This window comes from Choloepus didactylus, chromosome 5 (genome assembly GCF_015220235.1).
Source record: "Choloepus didactylus isolate mChoDid1 chromosome 5, mChoDid1.pri, whole genome shotgun sequence".
In the NCBI taxonomy this organism is placed as follows: domain Eukaryota; kingdom Metazoa; phylum Chordata; class Mammalia; order Pilosa; family Megalonychidae; genus Choloepus; species Choloepus didactylus.
The window spans coordinates 163,503,592-163,519,585 of NC_051311.1; positions in this window are offsets into that span (position 1 = coordinate 163,503,592).

A 15,994-nucleotide genomic window follows, 5' to 3' on the forward strand; every position below is an offset into this window, starting at 1 on the left:
CCCTAATCTTCTTTTAAATGCAATTTTATTGAGATATATTCACACACCATACAATCCATCCAAAGTACACAATCAACATTTCACAGTATCATCACATAGTTGTGCATTCATCACCATGATCAATTTTAGAACATTTGCATTACTCCAGAGAAAGAAATAAAAAGAAAACCCCAATAACCCATACCCCTTATCCCACCCCACTTTACTGACCCCTAGTATTGCACTTTACCTAATTTTAAGACTACCATAAAAGTAGGTTAACTAAGACAGTGCAACATTGTTAGAGATAGATATTTAGATCATGGAACAGAATAAAACATCCAGAAGTAGATCCACACAAACACATGCAACCAACATTTTTTTTTTTTTTCGCTATTATAGCTATGCAATCATTATCAAACATCAGGGCTACTCAGGTAGTTTGCAATATCTGGCTAAAGCTTGTGTAAGAGTAACCTCCAGAATGACCTCTTGACTCTGTTTGAAGTCTCTTCACCACTGCAACTTTGCTTTGTTCCATTTCTTTTCCCCCTTTTGGTCAAGAAGGCATTCTCAATCCCACAATGCCAGGGTCAGTCTCATCCCTGGGAGTCGTGTCCCATGTTGCCAAGGAGACTAACACCCCTGGGGGTCATTGCCCACATAGTGGGGAGAGCAGTGAGTGTTTGCAGAGTTGGCTGAGAGATAGAGGCCACATGTGAGCAACAAAAGAGGTTCTTTTGGAGTGACTCTTAGGCATAGTTATAGGTAAGTTTAGCTTCATCATTGCAAAGATAAGTTTCATAAGGGCAAACCTCAAGATTGAGGGCTTGGCTTATTAAATTGGGAGTCCCTAATGCTTGAGAGAGTATCAAGAATTCCTCAGGTGGAGAAGTTTAATAGTTCCACATTCTCCACAAATCTCTCAAGAAGAATTTGCAAATACTTTTTTTATTTTCTGCTCCAAATACTCTGGAATGTATTGGGATATTACTTTAACCTGTACAGAGTAACAAGATCCCATTCCCTAGTCTAGATTCCATGTAATTATGCTGTTTTAATAAACTGATCAGACAGGTTAAATTAGATAGTGTGTTACAGAAAATTTAAATTTTGGACCAAATAAACATCTCTTCCTTTGGTCTCACACAGAAGTTGAAGTTTTAAAATAGAGACAATATCATCCTTTACCCTGTATTCTGGTTTACCCTAGTCCCAACCAGATCCACTTCATTCATATCTCTGATTGAAGTCTAATCTCTTTTTCAGATTCTTTAACAGTTGTTAGATGGAGTAATTAATACTGACTTTCAGAGCTACAGAACTCTAGCTCTGAGTCTCAGGTGTCACACAGTTACCCAAAGTTCCAGGGGACTAGCAGGTTATACACAAAGAGCTCAGCATCTCAGAATTTAGAAATAACAGTTAAAACTCAGGAATAGATGTGACTGCTGTAAGAGCTTACAATCTAGGAACCTTTACAATGAGCCTTATTGAACATTGTAATTAATTACAATCAATTAATCATTGATTGCCCAATCCCTTCCCTTTGTCTATGCCCTGATAATCTATGCTCTTGAATTCAATTCTCAGCATTTGCTCCTTATAATTACTTCACATTAGTGAGACCATGCAATATTTGTCCATTTGTTTCTGGCTTATTTCACTCAACTTCATGTCCTCAAGGTTCATTCACCTAGTTGCACACCGCATGACTTCATTCCTCCCTACAGCCACTCAATATTCCATCATATGTTTACACCACAGTTCACCCTTCCATTCTTCATTTGCTAGCCTTTTGAACCTCTTGGTTCTTCCTTCCCTCCAGTCCCTGGACCCATCCTTTCCCCTTCACTCACTCAGAAAAAGAGACAGGAGCAGATGGGAACAATATGACAGGAAAGAAGGCAGGGGCATGTACTCAGAAATAGGGGCTCAGGAGTATCTATTCTGCACCAGCCTGGGCTAGGGAACTATTACTGATTGAATTGTGTCTTCCTGTGGGTGTGAGCTCATTTGTAAATAGGATCATTGAATCTATCAGTTTTGTTGATACTGAATCTGGGAGGTCCTTGATGCAATATGGCTGGAGTCCTCATAAGCAAAGGAAACTGGACATGGAAGCCGAAACCAGAAAAGGAGACAGAAAGAGACAAACAACCATGTGATGGAGGCAGAGACTGAGCTACCACCAGAACACCACACTTCAGAGGAAACGTGGCCTGCTGATACTTTGAGGTTGGACTTCTAGTCTCTAAAACTACGAGACAATAAATTCCAGCTGTTTAAGCCAACGCATTCTGTGGCATTTGTCATAGCAGCCCTGGCAAACAAAGACAGGCATTATGTCTAAATTGCATGTGTAGATGAACTTGCATCATCTTTATCAAGATTTGATGTTGCTAAATTGCTTAGTTCAGAGTACATGAAGAAATCTTACTTCTTAGTCATTCTCTACTTGGAATTGATTTGAATGAAACATTGGAAGGACTCGCATATATGACAAATCTAAGGTATATTATTTGTCCTGTTAAATTATACTGTGTGTCATTTTTAGGACAATTATTTGGCCATGCGTCTGACCTTCTCAATTGAATAAGGAATGGTTGTCAAATCTGTCTTGGTCCTCTCTGAACCTGGTCCAGCACCTGGCATGCAATGACTTCCTCTAAAAAGAGATGCTGCATGCAGTGAAGGGGTGGGCAAGCTGAAGTTCTGTTCTGCCCCAGGCCTGAGCAGTTAGATTTGGGGACCCTGAAATTTCCTGATTTTGCTTTTGGAAAAGGGATTGAAGTACCATCTTACAGCTATTAGAGGTCTATAAAGCAGAAAAGCATGTGGTTTCTTCCCCAGTTGCTTAGGTTTTCAACTGAAGATGGAAACTGATCTCTGGGAGTCAGGAGAGCCCAAGAGACCGATCAGTATATTTTCACAGCCGGATGTAATTGAAACACTTTTCAATTAGGCCAGAATGTCCAGTCTGGAAATAGTCTGTGCTTTGTAAAAGAAAAAAAGATTCACTCTGGATCCAATATGTGGAAAAGAGCCTCTCAACAGACTCGGCTCCTTGTCAGATATAATGCTTTGGGGCTACACAAAGAAGACTGCAAGATCCTTTTGTAGCTTTGGGCTGGCCTCTGGGCATGGTAGGGAGACGGAATTCAGGCAGGCAGCATGGAGTGAGTGTGGAGAGAAGTCCTGGGAGACCCCTCAGAGGGTCTTTCAAAATAATAATAATAGTAATGATAATAATAATAATAGCCACTGGTTATATGAAGTCTCTCAAGGGTCGGGTGTTATTCCATGGGCTTTAACTACTCATCCTCAGAGCTCCCAGTGAGCTAGGGCTGCTGTTATCTAATATTTAAATCCCCAAGAGAAGTTCCCTGCTCCACTTGCTGCTTCTCTCCTCCTCTTCCTCCAGAGCCTCTGAAGATGGAAAAGGCTGGTGTCCAGGCTCCAGGATGGAGCTTCAGGTTTCCATCTGCAAAGTGGGAATGATGATGCCAGCCTACCCCAGAGGTAGCGCCTGGCCTTGGGTGTGGCCTGGGAATGGGACTTATGTGCAAGGACTCCTGTAGTGAAGGCAGAATGCAGGAGGACAGCCTGCATGGATCATCCTGTTGCATGGATCATCCTGTTGCATGGATCATCCTGAGGTCCCTCTGTACACAGGTGAGATTGTATCTGGGGTAAGGAGAGGTTTTGTGGGCCCTGGTTTTGCCTGTGCTGCTAGGTTGGTCCAGAGGTTCCTACTGGTCTCACGACGGAGACCTCCAATCCTGCCCCCCTCCTCAGCATCCAAGAAATGGATGTTCTCCTTGTCGCTTGCCTGCCTGTGATCTCTGACCTCTCTTCCCTGCAGCAGGTACAGGGCAAATGAGATGTGACGAGAGAGATATAATGCCTGCATCCAGGGGCTTGATGATCCCACCATGAAAAGCCTCCAGTGGCCCAATGCAACAGCCTGGTTCTGCTCAGCTGAACGCAAACACCTACAACCTTTGTGAGGTGTCCCAGGGTTCCCTGAGGATTCTGGGACCAGAGCTTAACTGAGCTCAGCAAGATCCCCTCCCTGTCCAGACCCCAACACACACACTCCAGCATCTCTCCTCCTTTAAGTCAGGATGGAAGAGCCAAAACCTGCTGGATTTTGTCCCTGCTTTAATCCCCCAGCAATAAAACAAAATATAAACTTCAGTCCTGTTAGCCACTTAAAGTTACTTCCACTTTGAGGAAAATGGAGCAGGGAATAATAATTCATCAGAGGCCATGGGAGCAGAAGATTCAAGGGAATTGACTGAAATCTTGGAAAAGGATTGTATTTCCCACAGGACTCGGGCTGACACCTGGCTCCACTAATATCCGTGGAAACTGCACCTTCCTCCACCACAGATGACCAGTTAAAGGAGGTTTATCTTTAAACATTGACAGTTCCAAAATGAGAATTGTTCTCATTGAAATGAAAATTACCTGAAAAAAGAAATAATCCAGATAAAAAATTAATTTATTGACCAAGCCCCATTTGTAGTTTGTGTCCTTTATTCCATCAATATTATGCAATAATTAATTTTCAGCTATTAAAACAAACTTGCATTCCTGGAATAAATCCTGCTTGGTTATGTGAAAATCCTTTTTATATGCTGCTGGACTTGGTTTGCTAATATGTTGTTGAGGATTTTTGTGTCTATGTTCATGAAGGATATTTGTTTGTGGTTTTCTTTTTTTGCAATGTCTTCATCTGGCTTTGGGTTCTGGGTAATACTGACCTCATGGAATGAGTCAGGAAGTTTTTCCTCCTCTTCTGTTCCCTGGAAGTGTTTGTAAAGAGTTGGTGTTATTTATTTTCTAAATGTTTGGTAGAATTCACCAGTGTAGCCATTTTGGCCTGGACTTTTTTACTTGTGGGAAGATTTTCAATTCTTAATTTTATGTCTTTACTTGTTTTATTACATTCCCTATAATTCCCCTGCTAGCATATATCAATCTAGGGTGGGCTACAAAGGACATTGCCTCGTGAAAGCTGGAGGCAGCAGCTATTTTGTAACATATACACAACTCCCAGTTGTTCAACTAACCACTAATCTAGGTAATGCCGTGAAGGGATGTTTCAGATGAAATAAAAGTTGACAGTAAGTAAATCAAAAGGGAGATCATCCTTTAAGAAAGGATCTAAGTCCTCCCTGAGTTCTGAAACTCCAAGTGGTAGAGTGGCATGAAAGTTGTAGAAACGTTCTACATTCTGAGACCTCCAATCTCACTTCGTTGCTGTTGACCTGCTGATTTATCTTGGCACAAATCAGCAACTGGCCCTGCAAGTGCTCCCCAAATGTTTAATAACCTAGCACATGTCTTTTCTGGAGAATATTCCATATGTGCTTGAGAAGAACTTGAGAAGAATGTGTATTCCGCTATTGTTAGGTGAGGTATTCTATAGATGTCAGGTCAAGTTTGTTGATAGTGTTGTACAAATCATCTATCTTTTTCATTTTCTGCCTAGTTTTCTATTCATTATTGAGAGCGGGATATTGAAGTCTCTGAATATTATTGTTGAATTGTCTTATTTTTTTCTCTTGAATTCTTTCAGTTGTCATGTGGTAATTCTATATTTAATTTTCTGAGGAACTGCCATATTGCTTTCTACAGTGGCTGCACCATTTTACACTGTCACCAAATCACCAACAGTGCACTGGAGTTCCAATTTCTTTGCATCTTTTCTAACAATTCTTTTCCATTTTTTTAAAATAAGCTATCCTTGTGGGTATGAATTGGTATCTCATTGCGATTTTATTTTGCATTTTCCTAATGGCTAATGATGTCCAGCATCTTTTCATGTGTTTATTGGTCATTTGTATATCTTCTTTGGAGAAATGTTTATTCTAGTCCTTTGCTCATTTTTAAATTGGGTTGTTTTTCTTTTCCTTGTTGAGTTGTAGGATTTATTTACCTGTATATGAAATCTTTATCCAATATATGGCTTGCAACCATTTTCTCCCATTCTGTAGGTTGCCTTTCACTTTCTTGATAATTTCCTTGGATGTGCAGTAATTTTTAATTTTGATGAAATCAGATTTATCTATTGTTTCTTTTGTTGTTTATGCTTTTGGTGTCATATCTAAGAATCCATAACTGAATTCCAGGTCATAATAGTTGCCCCTATATTATAACATTATATATTATAAAACTAAGAGTTTTATAGTTTTAGCTATTATATTTAGTTCCTTAATCCATTTTAGCTTGATTTTTTTGTATATGGTGTGAGGTAGGGGTCTAATTTCATTCTTCTGCATGCAAATATCCAGTTTTCCCAAAACCATTTGTTGAAGATACTGTTCTTTCCCCACTGCATGTACTTAGCACCTTTGTCAAAAATCCATCAGCCATCAATGTGTGAACTTCTATTTCTAAACTGTCATTTCTGTTCCACTAATTTATTTGTCTTTGTGCCAGTACCATGCTGTTTTTGATTACTGATGCTTTGTTGGTGTTTTCTATTTCTTTTAAGGCAATTTGGTTAATTGGCGTATTTCTAGAAATTTTTTCCATTTCTTCTAGATTATCTAGTTTGTTGGTATGTGATTGTTCATAATATTTTCTTATAGCCATTTACATTTCTGTGTGGTCAGTAGTAATATCACCATTTTCCTTTTTATTTTAGTTTTTTTTTGCTATAAAAAAATAAAACCTGACTTCAACACTCCACTCTCTTATATTTTCTTAAGAAAACCTGTTTTTTTTGCTGTTAAAAACTAAAAGGCTTTATTTTAGTTTTTTCTTTTCTCTTTGTCAGTCTAGCTAAAGGTTTGTCAATTTTATTGATTTTTTCAAAGAATCAACTTTTTGTTTTATTTTCTCAATTGGTTTTCAATCTCTGTTTCATTTATCTCCATTCTAATCTTAACTATTTCTCTTCTACAAATGTGGGGTTTACTTTGCTATTGTTTTTCTAGTTACTCAAGATGTAGAGTTAGGTTACTAACTTGAGATCATTCTTCTTTTTTAATATAGGTATTCATTGATACAAATTTCCCTCTGAGCACTGACTTAACTGCATCCCATAAGTTTGGATATGTTGAGTCTTTGTTTTCACTTCACTCTAAATATTTTCTAATTCTCCATGTAACTTCTTGAACTCATTGGTTTAGACTGTGCTGCTTAATTTCTACATATTTGTAAATCTTCCTGTTTTCTTTCCTATGTTAATTTGTAGCTTCATTCCATTTTGATCAGAGAGGTTATTTTTTATGATTTCAATATTTTTAAATTTATTAAGAGTTTTCTTGTGCCCTAACATATGGTCTAGCCCAGAGAATGGTCCAAGTGCACTTGAAAAGACTGTAGTGGAATGGGCAATTTGAAAACTTCCTACTCCATCATTTTGCCTAATCTATTCACTGTTGTGGGCGATTAAGGTAGCATGCATGAAGTCCACTTTTCAGCAATGCCGGAAACATGGCCGCCAGGGCTGATGCAACAACAGCTTGGGTTGCCCTCCACCTTCTTTACGGAAGCGGTTCGCGCCAAAAGCACTAACCATACATCTGCCTTCCACCCCAGCAACAGCAACCGCCAATCCCCCTACATCTGCCTTCCACCCTAGCAACAGCAGCAGCCAATCCTAGATCGCCACCCGTCCTTACTAGCCACCCCCATCCTACCCTAGAGTATATATGCTCAGCCTCCTCAGTAAAATTTTGCAGCTTGATCAGAAACCTGTCTTGCTGTCATTCCTCGTGTCTCTTGTCCCATACCATTCTTCCTTCACAGGACTTGGAGCTTCCGTTGATCGTCCCGCGGGCCGGGACAATTCACATTTAATGTTATTATCGATATGGTTGAAAACTTCTATTTTTCTATTTGTTTGTATATGTCCATGTCTTTTTTATTCCTCTGTTCCTCCTTTACTACGTTCTTTTGTAGGAAATAGATTTTTCTATTGTGTCATTTTATTCTGTTACTGATTTTTTTTCCTATAATATTTGAGTTACGTTCTTAATTGTTGCTATAAGGAATATAATATGCATCTTAATTTATCACAAGTTTGTTCAGATTAATAGTACCTAATTCTAGTAAAATACAGAAACTTTACTCCAATATTGCTTCATCTGTCCCCCTTTGTGCTATTTCTGAGATATATATATAGATATATAGATATATAGATATGGTCTGTGCATGTTAGAAACTCACCAATACAGTGTTAAAATTATTGTATTACACAATCTTATATTTTCTAAAGTATTTAAGGAAGAAAAGAGAAAAATACATATTAGAATCTTTTAGATTAACCTATGTATTGCCATTTCCATTTATCTGTTTCTTCCTGTGGACTCAAGTTACCCTCAGGTTTCATTTCCTTGTTCCAGTATAACTCCATTGCTTAACCCCTTTTATACCACTATTGTCATATATTTTACGTATTTCTCTGAGCCCAACAGTATAATTTTATAATTATTATTTTATGCAAGTGTCTTTTAAATTAGTTAAGAAATATAAAGAAAAATATATATGTACTGGCTTTTATAATTATCCATATAATTACCTTTATTGGTACACTTTATTTCTTCATATGGATGGAATTACCATCTGGTGTTGCTTACTTCCATCCAAAAGAACTACTTTTTGTATTTTTTTAATTACAGGCCTTCCAACAGAGACTTTTCTCAGTGTTTGCTTATCTGAAAATATTGAGCTCTTATTTCTGAAAGGTAGTTTTGCAGCATGTAAAATTCTTGGTTAACAGATTTTTTGTTTGCTCTAATTTCAGCACTGTCTTCTGTTCTCCATTGTTTCTATGAGAAGTCAGTTGTTTCTCTTATTGTGGTATGCTTTATGTGATGAGTCATTTTCTCTTCCTTCTTTCAAGATTTTCTCTTTGCCTTTGTCTTTCAACTGTTTGACTATTATGTTTCTTGACTGAACTTCTTTGTATTTGTCTTATTTGGAGCTCGTTAATCATTTTGGATGTGTAAATTGTTTTCATCATTTGAGATAGCTTTGACCATTATTTCTATATTTTTTGTGCCCTCTTTTCCCTCCCCTCTCCTTAAGGACTCTCATTATTCATATGTTAATATAGGCTTGATGTTTCATGGATCTCTAAGGCTCTGTTCATTTTCTTCATTGTTTTTCTTCTATTTTTCAGCTTGGATAATCTCTTATTGATCTATCTTCAACTTTGCTATTCTTCTTCTAGCTCAAACTAGTGAAATTTTCATTTCAATTATTCTATTTTTCAACCCCCCAATTTTTATTTGGTTCTGTTATGTCATTCTAATTTCTCTATTGTTATTCTATAGTCTATAATTCTTTGTCATTGTATTTTCTTTTAATTTTTGAAGCATAGTTTCCTTTAATTCTTTGAATATATTTATAGTAACTGTTTTTAAGTCTTTGTCTGCTAATTCTAACATCTGGACCCTATGATAATAGTTTCTATTGCTTTTTATTTCCTAAATTTAAATCTCACTTTCCTGGGGTTTTTTTTTCTTTTTTTTTTTTCAGACTTGCAATTTTTTTTTGAAAATTGGATATTTTCAATGATAACGTGTAGCAATGCTGTATTGTGACCCTCCCCTGATGTTGCTTTTGTTTATTTATTTAATGGCTTGACCAGACTATTTCTGTGGAGTTTGTTTCCCCTGCAGTGTGTGACCACTAGTGTCTCTGCTCAGTTTTTGTTTGTTTAATTATTATCATTTTTTATGTTCAAGTCTAGTTTCTTACTTGTCACCAATGGGTCAGTATATTAGTGGTCCATCAGTGATTGATCAGAAATTGTGTGTACACACCTTAAGCCAGTAAAGCTTCCACTCTTTTACTGATCAATCCATGTGTGGTTTAGGGAATACATCCAACATTTAGGCAGTTTACAGGTTTTCCCTGGTATTTTTACTTTCTGAATTCACACAAGTCCTCACATTCCTCTAGGGAAAAGTAGCTTGTGCATGTTCACAGCCTTTCAGATCACCAGGGATAAGTGGCATCTTCTCAGAGCCCACTTTGAATGTCTTATTCCCTGGATCTCCCTGTTAAATTTCTGTCTGTTCTGCTATTCTGTTGCTTTGCCCAACCAGCATTGTGACACAGACTGGCAGACATTCATGCCTGTTTTCAGCTGCCATCGCCATTGTTTGCGACAATACTCCTGAGTACAGAAATTTCCTCACCCTGCACCAAATAAACTAAGTCCTCTCTGGCAGTAGAATAGTAGCATTTCCAGCCACGGAGGTGAGAGTGGGTGGGAGATGGGAGCAGCTCCAGGTTAACTTTATTTCCATAATTCAACAGATTTTCTTGAATTGATGCTTCTCAATTTGTTGTATATCTTTGGTCAATTTCCAAAGACCAAAGATGATTATTTTTGATAATTTGCCTTTTGGAGAGAAGATTTGCTAAGCTACTCATTCAGATATTCCAGTAGTCTTGCCTCTACACAAGGATTCAAATTAGGAAACATTAAAATAACTATTCCCAATAGAAAAAACCTGGGAGAATATGATCAATATAAAAAATAAGCAAAAGCAAAACTCTTTTGTTATCCAAAAACCTAAACTTTTGTTATTTAATATACAGCCCATATGACCCAACTCCTACAAGGCTGTGTGTCCAGAAAATGAAGTCAAGCCTCATTTTTATATTTTTATATATATTTTATATTTTTGTGTTTATAATTATGATGCCATGAGCCTCCCCTGGCCGAACTTGGAGAAACTGACTCCTTTCAAAGTTGCCTAAAATACTCCTGAGAATTCTCCAAGTCATTTCCCTCCATGTGCTCAGAAACTATCCCTTATGTTCTCCCACCATGGCTTCTTAATCCTGTGCCACAACTACTGATTCTAGGAGATGCCCAGTCTTTAGTCTAAATTCTACCACTGGATACTATGGCCAAATGTCCCTTTGAGGAGGGGACACTTCTTCTCCTCCACCATTTCATCTAGAATGCATACAGACTTTTCCTACTTCCCCCAGAACAACCGCAGCCTTCACCAAAGCTTTAAGGAAATCTGGGGATAATGGACAAGAAGTTACATGAGTTAGGTTTTAATGTTAGTGGAAGTTTCAGTTGTGAGCAACAGAAACTGACTCTGAGTGAAGTTATCAGAAAAGGAATTAGTTGGAAGGATAATTGCCAGTTTGGAAAATAAGCAGGAGCAAATGGAGACTGGGTCACAGGGAGAACCACACCTCAGGAAGTGTTTGGCATGCACAGAGATGTCACCTGGAAATGCACACGACACCGAGCCACTGCCACCACTGCCCCCTTGACACTGATGGTGGCTTCATTGACATTAGACTCTCCTCTTTCCACCTTTTGCTCCATTTTCAGTCCCTCTTTTGGTCAGGGTTGGGTCATGGACCCATGGATCAGCTACCAGAGGCTGGCTTGGGGGATCTTCTCGTGGGAGCCCTGTTAGAGCCCTCACACAAACTTGAACTCAGAGCTCTTTCCCAGGATGCAATACGTCTTCTGCATCTTCTGGGTACTTCTAAATACTTAGCACCAGCCCTGGTCCCAGCACACGCTCAGAACATATTGGTTGAAATGAATTGAGAAGACATCCTCTGAAAAAACAAATGCACATGGCAGTGGGTATGCTACCTTTAAATGAAGAAAAGCAAAGCCCTCTCTTTCAAGTATGCTTACTGGTCTCAATTTTGGTTTGTACTTCTTGAATGTTGCCTCTGAAACCTACTCCATCCATTATTATCCCTTCCTATTTTTTTATTATCATTCAAACAAAATTCAAGAGAAAGCATTTCCTTGAGGCAGGGGGCTGAAGAGGAACGACCCTGCTTTATTTACTAAGAAGGGCAGCAGTGGGGTGACCTCAGGGGATTCTAAGTGGTACAGAGTGAGAAGGGTCATGTCCAAGGCTGCATGGTCAGTCTGTGTGGAGCAGACACTAAAGAGAAGCAGTTCTGACTCCTGAGTAAGGGCTGCTTCTGATACATTGCACTTTCCCGTGTGAGGCTTCGGATTCTTCACTGGTCAAATGAGTGGTGAGCTGGCCAGGAAGGGGGAACAACTCCTGTGATTGCTGCCCAATATTGGCTTTGCCATCAAGAGGTCCTTTGTATCCAGTTCTCACCCACAGACTGTGAGCCTTTTAAAGACAAAGACCACAAATGAATCCTCCCCGACTCCACAGAGCATCTGGTGTTTTGTACACAGGAGCTGCTCGGAGTAGTTCTCATGAACAAACCAGTAAAGATCCATCTAGATGAGTGTGTTCAGGGGAATTCAGAGATATATCCGTACATGGTGCTGCTCAAAAGCAAGCTGCCAAGAATGCTCTCAGCACTTTCTGCTAAAAATAGCCTTCAGACAAACCATTCAAGAGCCACCCATGATTTCTGCTCTCTAGCAGTTCAAACAATACCTTGAGATTCCTGCTACTAAAATAGAACCCAGACTATTGTCTCTGAAGCAATTCTCCCAGGATTGCTATGGGCAGCGAAGTTTCCTCGGAGCTTTGGGGCTGCTGATAACTTTTGTGCCTGCAGTCCCACAGAAACCTGAGGCTTTGTTTTCCTCCTCTGTACTTTCTGAGGTTGGAGTTCCATGCCAGAATAAGTGATGTTCATACAGAATCACTCATTCATCAGGTCCCTAGAAAGGTGGAATTGTGTCTGTATTTTACAGATGAGGAAGTCAGAGTTGAGTTCACAACAAGAAGGACCCATGAGCCTCCAATGCTTTTATGGTATTATGGTTTCCCTGAAAAAGATGAACAGTGCCAGCTCATCAATTCACAGTGTTACTTTTTCATTCGTTAATTAATTCATTCCAAGAACACTTACCAAGCACAAAGGCTTATGCTGGAAGCAGGGGACATGGAGGTAAATAAGACACAGATCCAGTCCCCATGTAGTCAGCATGTAGCAGAAGCAGACACAAGAATAAGTATCTCATCATAGCTGTGGGCAAAGGGTGGGTCAGTAGAAGAGACAAGATGTGACCCTTCCTGGGACAGTGGGCTCCACTGAAGTATGAAATGTGCCAGGAGAAAAATGAGTGAAATAGCAACTCCTGGCAAGAAGAACCACAGAGGCGAGGCAGGGAGGATTTAAGGAGCAAGGCATGATTAGGAAACGGCAAGTTCCCCATGTGGTCAACATATGGGGTCAGTATAGAAGGAGGGCTGGGGGCAGACTCCAAAGCAAAACTCCTGGTGATGATTGTGGTGTCTAGACTGGAAGATGAGCTCACTGTCTCACAGAACACTAAGGCATCAACCCCACCACTTCACTCTATGGATCATTCATCATGGTGGAATAACGACAACACTGTCTCCTGATTCTCAGACCTCAGTCTCAATTTTCCCAGCCTGGGGAGAGACAGCTGTAGAGAGGCTGAGTCAGACCTTGGAAAGAACCCCTTATTCTCTTGATTCTGGTACCCATGAGGACAGGCAAGCACAGACAGGAGGCATAGCATAACTGCTGCATCTGAGAGCAAACTTCATTAACTACAAGAGCATTTGTGGCCAACTGTGTGAGGTGGTTGCTGGAGAGTCCAAAGAGAACCTAAATTACATCAACAGAAGAAGAAAGTGCTGGACAAGGGAGGAGAGATTGGCTCAAACTACATGGACAAACTGGAGTGCATACATAGGACAATGGTCAGGCTACTCCAGGGGCCAGTTGAAACACGGAGTGAGAAAAATACCAACCATACTTCTGCCTTTCAGATGCTGGAAGAATATGAAGCTCCCATTAAAGAAAACTGCAGGTGGAGTGCCATCAGGGAAGAGACCAAAAATCAAAGTTTCCTCTTATGTTAACCATCCCTTCAGTCTACAAAGTGACCCACTCAAACTTTAATTTGTCAGCTTCCCTCTCTGGCCAGCATAGATTCTGTAATTATAATTTCATTTATTTAATGTCTTGTTTATTTCAGGAGATACATTCCAATGGGCAACATCTTTGTGGGCTGGTTGCTTTGGACACTTATTTGAAAGTCTGTGATATCGCTGGTTACATTGCATCCTCAGTGCTGCTCTTCCATGCCTGTCTTTGGGTTACAGAGTGTGATGATTAAGTTCATGTGTCAACTTTGCTAGATTATGGAGTCCAGTTATTTTGTCAAGCACTGGCCTGCTTGTTACTGTGAGGATATTTCTTGGATGACATTTGCACCTATAAATGAGCTAATTACCTCTACAAAAAGTTGATTGCATGTACAATCAACAAAGGAAATTTCCCTTGGCAATATGGAGGGCCTTTTCATCCAGTCAGATGGAGGTCTTGAAAACCAGAATGGAGGGTTTCAGAGGTCAGAAGAATTTCTGCTTCAACTTCAATATTGGCTTTTTTTTTTTTATTAAGTTCAGTTTTATTGAAATACATTCACACACCGTACAATCATCCATGGTATACCATCCACTGTCCACAGTATCATAACATAGTTATGCGTTCATCACCACAATCTCTCTCTGAACATTTTCCTTACATCAGAAAGAACCAGAACAAGAATAAAAAATAAAAGTGAAAAAAAACACCCAAATCATCCCCCCATCCCACCCCATTTGTCCTTTAGTTTTTATCCCCATTTTTCTACTCATCCATACACTAGATAAAGGGGGTGTGATCCACACGGTCTTCACAATCACAGTCACCCCTTGTAATTTACATTATTATATAATTGTCTTCAGGAATCCAGACTGCTGGGTTGGAGTTTGGTAGTTTCAGGTATTTACTTCTAGCTATTCCAATGCATTAAAACCTAAGAGGTATTATCTATATAGTGCATAAGAATGTCCACCAGAGTGACCTCTCAACTCCATTTGGAATCTCAGCCACTGAAACTATTTCGTCTCATTTTGCATCCCCCTTTTGGTCAAGAAGATACTCTCAGTCCCACGATGCCGGGTCCACATTCATCCCCAGGAGTCATATTCTGCATTGCCAGGGAGATTTACACCCCTGGGAGTCGGGTCCCACGTAGAGGGGAGGGCAATGAGTTCACCTGTTGAGATGGCTCAGTTAGAGAGAGAGAGGCCACATCTGAGCAACAAAGAGATACTCAGGGGGAGACTCTTAGGCACAATTATATGCAAGTTTAGCCTCTCCTTTGCAGTAACAAGCTTCATAAGGGCAAGTCCCATGATTGAGGGCTCAGCACATCAAACTGCCAGTCCCAATGTTTGTGACAACGTCAACACCAGTCCACGTGGGGAAGTCCAACACTTCTGCACCTTCCGCCAGCTCCTCGGGGCAGGGGAAGGGGGAGGCTGTAAATATATTTTTTATTATCTGCCCAAATTACTCTGGGATGTGTCTCTATTTCATTCCAGCCTAAACTAACCTATCGTATCTCACTTCGTATTCAAAGTTCCATGCAATTGTGGTGTTTGAGCAAATCGACTGTAGAGTTGTACCGTTTAGAAATTTAGATCCTGTACCAAATAGATATCTCTTCCCTTGGTCTCATATGGAAGTTGAAGTTTTAAAACACAGTCAGTTTCAACCTTTATCCTTTGGCCTGGCTTGCCCTGGTCTTAACCAGACCTGCTTCATTCATATCACTATTTGAAGTCTGGGCTCTTTTTCAGCTTTTTTTTTTTTTTTTTTGACAGTGGCTGTATGCACTAATACTGACATTCATATCTGCCGAGCTCTAGCTCTGAGTTTCAGGTGTCTCAGAGATATGCATTGTTCCAGGCACCAATCAGGTTATACACTAGGGGATCAGCATCTCAAAGTTTAGAGATAGGCATTACAATTCAGGGATAGAGTTAGCTGCTGTAAGAGCTTACAATCTAGGGACTACTACAATAATTATGTCCATGTAAGGCTATGTTCTAAGATTCAATTCTGAGTTTACATATTGTAGTTAGTCCATATTGGTGAGGCATTAAAGTGTTTGCCTTTATTTCTGGTGTACTTCACTCAAATACTGTGTACAGGATCCATTCACCTCGTTGTGTGTCTCACAGCTTCACTCCTTCTTGTAGTTGCTCAGTGTTCCACTGTACGCATACACCACAGTACACCATTCCGTTCTTCAGTC